General features: G+C 41.3%; 1 pseudogene; it reads right to left on the reverse strand.

The window, feature by feature from the left end:
• Positions 1-1,300: 1,300 nt before the first annotated feature.
• LOC100595300 lies at positions 1,301-2,292 on the reverse strand (annotated as a pseudogene).
• Positions 2,293-4,600: the final 2,308 nt, after the last annotated feature.

Below are 4,600 nucleotides of genomic sequence, written 5' to 3' on the forward strand. Positions count from 1 at the left end.
AAAGCCTTTACTCTGGGAAAGCCATTAGGACACTAATAGAGTGACAGTAGGTTTTCTTCCAAGTTGAAGTGTTTCCTTTTACTCGAGTGCAATGATTCTAAATGAATATTCTTTTATACCAGGTAGTCCTAGTGGACATTTCCAGGGTGAACCATAAGATACTCTGTAATGATAGATGATCCTCTAGTTTAACACAGAGGGTGTTTTTGCCTACCAGTGAAAAATGAAACAAATTCAGCTTCCTGGCACTTCTAATAAAATATTCCTATTTTTTCAATAGTAACGCTTTAATATTTCAATATGGTCTGAAATGTGGCCTTGAAATATTTTTTAACGAATTTGTGGATCCTAAAAAAAATTAGAGGGCAATGGTAACAGAAACTCAGTGTTTCAGAGTATTAATTGAAAACTACCAGTTGTATGATGTTTTCTTCATTTTAAACTTATTTTCTGTTCATACTATTTTTAACATAGATTCAGTGGGGATTGACTAACTTAGAAATTCTTTGTTATGTGGTGTTCTTACTCTAATACTTATGTAGGAATTTTAAGCCTATGCATCTTGGTACTTCCCGGCTTGGCTATGTGCATATGAAATTTAACAGAACCTATTATCAAAGTAACAATAATTCTATCTTCTGTTTTCTATATGTAAGGAGAATAATGCATTTAGAGAATATCAATAAGCGAAGAGTGTTCCTGCACAGTCAAAGGTCATCGATTATTTAAGGGCTATTTTTGTAAGTATTTTTAAAGAACAAATGTTTTAGCAATGCCACTAAAACCAATAAGGATTAGTTTACGTATGATGCAATTTATGGCATATAGTTGTCTAACGACCACAACTATCATTTGTGTACCTTTTCCATCACAACATCTTCACCCTGCCTTCCTCCAGTGCCCAGAACTTCCTAGTGTAAACTGAGTGGCCTCCCTCCTCCTGGTTTTCTCTCTTTCTATCTCCAATTTACTGTTTTTTTTTTTCTTTAAGGGTTCTGAATCTCTGATTTATTAGACAGCACAGAAATAACAGGTTTAGATTATATTACAAAAAGAGCTCAAACTGTTCATATGCAGCAACTGGGCTTACTAGGGGATAGAAGGGGGAATTCTTCAGACTACCGTACGAGGACACAAAGACTCCGCATCCTAAACAAAGTATTAAGGTACATAGACAAGGTTCTTGCAAGACAGAAAACAGAGAACTCTACAGTGACTATAACACATCCCTTAAGGAATAAGCATGCACTTGTAGGAAGCAAACAAAGCTTTCCATAGGGAAACCACTTTCACAAGATGATTAAGTGCACTTGGGTTTTGTTTCTGCATCTGTCACTTGGTGAATGAAGATACCATCTTCAGGATGTTCCATGTCATCCATTTCATAATATATGATGATGCTATTGCAAGCGTAGTCCCATCATTACTGAAGGCAAGTGATGCAATGCTTATGGGGTACCGATGGAACTGGCGCAGTTTCTTTTTGTTAAATGGATTCCAAATATTTACAAAGCCATCAGAACTACCTATGGCAAATGTATTATGGATATTCTGGAAAGAAACGGCACTGACTGGGTAAACCCGCTCAATATTATTTTCTTTTAGTCTGTAACATTTGAAGGCATATTTCTTCTGTGCCTCAGGGCTTGGGCCAAGTATTCAACTGCCACTCCGCTTTCAATAGAGCTTAATATGTTTGGAAATGCTTATATGCAGCGAGTCTGGTATTTCAAGCTGGACTCCCTGCTCTGCTGCACGTGACCCATGTTCCATAAGCCCCACACCAACACTCTGCAGCCCGCTGTTCTCACAATCAGCCGGTCTCCAGACACTGAGAAGGTATATACGTTTTCAGGCTGAGAGAAGGTCCTGGCATTACAAGGATTTCTGGGATCTCACAATTTAACTGTCTGATCCCAACTTCCAGTAACCATCACATTCACTTCTGGACAGTATTCAACACATCTGATGGGGGCATCATGGGTCCCAACAAGATTTTCTTGATCAGTATTCAGATCATGCATTTTCAATTGATGATCTAGTCCTCCTCTCCAGGCCTGTGCTGGATCGTAGAAGGCTCAGTCCAGGATGGCGCCGGTGTGCTGGTTACCTGAGCGCATGGACCTGAGAGCAAGGGCTATTACCTGAGCATGTGTTCTGCACATTGTAGAAGAGCAGTGACGTGTCCCAGGAGGAGACAAGCAGGAACTGGGAGGTGGTGGGGCTGAACTTCACTAAGGAGATGACATCCTCGGGTGGCTGGGTGAGCTTGAGCTCATTAGAACCGGTCATCCCCTCTGATCTGCCCTGCCAGCTGATGGCCTGGGAAGTCCCTGGAGAGTCTGCTCCCGCGAGCAGTCCTCTCGCCTCACTCCTGTAGTCTTCATCGTCGTCATCCTCTTCTTCCGCTCCGCCTCCCCGCTCCGCCTCCCCGCTCCGCCTCCGTCAAAAGATAGATTAACAAGAGAAAAGTATAACAAATTTATCTATTCAACGTTTTACACGACACAGGCGTCTCCAGAAATGAAGACCCAAAGCCCCAGGGAACACTATTTTTATGCTTGGGTTCTACAGCCATGTAGAAATGGAATTGGACAGAAGGAGTAGGATCTAATAGTAATAGACGGAGCGGGGAGACCCAGCAAGGCCTGTCCAGATTCTGGTATCCCTGTGTGGCGTTTCTTCCTCCTGGCTATGGGTCTATGAAGGTCTTCAAGAGAGAAAGATGGGAGAAGGAAGAGAGTGACCTTTCTGGGTTTTATGGCTTTCTTTGGGGGAAGAAGGGTTCTAGTTTCTATGATCTGCCATGGGGAAGAAGAATTCTGGTTTCTGTGGCTCAGCTAAGGGGAGAAATGAGGCAGGAGACAAGAGGGCAGGAGAAGGTCAGAGATCTTGCTTCTGAGGTCTTCTAATCTTAATTCAAAGTACTCAGCATGCAAGGGGGCCATGTTTTGAGGTATTGTTTTCTGGGCCCCAATACCATTACCACTGTCAAAATCATGAACATATGCTACTCTCAAAAGCTTTGCTCATGCTCCTTTGCAATTTAACTCTCTCATGCCTTCTGGTTACTTCTTCCATCCCTCCACACAACCAACCAGTCACTGATTTGAAAAGCCAAGAATTGGGCTGGGCGCGGTGGCTCACGTCTGTAATTCCAGCATTTTGGGAGGCTGAAGCAGGTGAATCACTTGAGATCAGTAGTTCGAGACCAGCCTGGCCAACATGATGAAACCCCGTTTCTACTAAAAATACAAAATTAGCCGGACGTGATGGTGCACACCTGTAATCCCAGCTATTTGGGAGGCTGAAGCAGGAGACTCACTTGAACCTGGGAGGCAGAGGTTGTAGTGAACCAAGATGACGCCATTCCACTCCAGCCTGAGCAACAAGAGTGAAACTTCATCTCAAAAAAGCTAAGAATTTTAAAACAAGGCTATCCTTTGTGGTGAATACCCTTAATAAACATGAGATTTCAACAAGTGTGGTATTTAGAATTCAATTATTTGTCCCTCTAACTTGTTCTGTTACATACTTGAAATTGAGTAGACATGGGTCTACTGCAAAACGAGGGGTATTTTAGAATAGTACTGTAAATAGTCTGATTTATATAATGATGGCAACTTCAACAGTTTCATGGTGAAAAAAAATCAGAAACAAAAATTCTGTGCATGCAGAAACCTGCAGTGGCAGCTTCTGATCATTTTGAAACCCTAAAACTTACATTGTGGCTTTAACTGTAGTTTGCAACTCTAGCTGCACATTAGAATCACTTGGGGAGCCTTAAAAATGTTGATGCCTGGGTCCCATCTTGGCTGAGTTAAATCAGAATCTCTGGCAGAGTGTTGAATCTCAGGGATGATTATGAATTGAAAGTTCCCAGGTGATTCTAACATGCAGCGAGCTTTGAGCATCATTGCTCATAATTGTACTCATAATTAGGTGTTCTTTTTGGAGAGCCAGTTTCAGATTTTATTTTCTTACAGAGTTTACCCAGAGTTGATCATTCTGTATCACCATTTCCTCTCAGAAGTTTGGCTTGCTATGGTAAAGTAGTATTTCAACAAGGAAAAGTAAATGATTACTGTTTACACATGCTTGTGATTTATCTTCCTCTCTTGAATAATTTGCATATTTGAATCAAAGTGCGCTGTGTTTTGTTATCACCTTTACTGTTTTCTATTTTAATGTGCATGGGAGGCCACAGAAAAAGCTATGATGTTTAAGTATTGACCTTTCCCATCCCTTCTTAGTTGCACTCCCTCTCCAGTGTTTCCTGCTTCTCAATGTGCCTTGTGGGTACTTCATTCTGCACCATCCCTGGGGCTTCCCTCTTTACTATCAGGATTATCCTGACCTCTACGGTCCAGGGAAATGCCCCTGTCCTTCTTATTTTTAATCTCTATTTATTTTTAATCTCTATTTTAATTATCCTGACATCTATAGTCCAGGGAAATGCCCTTGTCCTTCTTATTTTTAATCTCTACTTGAAGTCTTTTCTAATACATGTATTTATGTCAATGTCTGCCAATGTTTGTCCTGTCTCCCATAAGCTACTATCATGCTAACTTCAGCTATTTGCTGCTGATGCTATGACCTA

The sequence above is a fragment of the Nomascus leucogenys genome, chromosome 13, assembly GCF_006542625.1.
Source record: "Nomascus leucogenys isolate Asia chromosome 13, Asia_NLE_v1, whole genome shotgun sequence".
Classification (NCBI taxonomy): Eukaryota; Metazoa; Chordata; class Mammalia; order Primates; family Hylobatidae; genus Nomascus; species Nomascus leucogenys.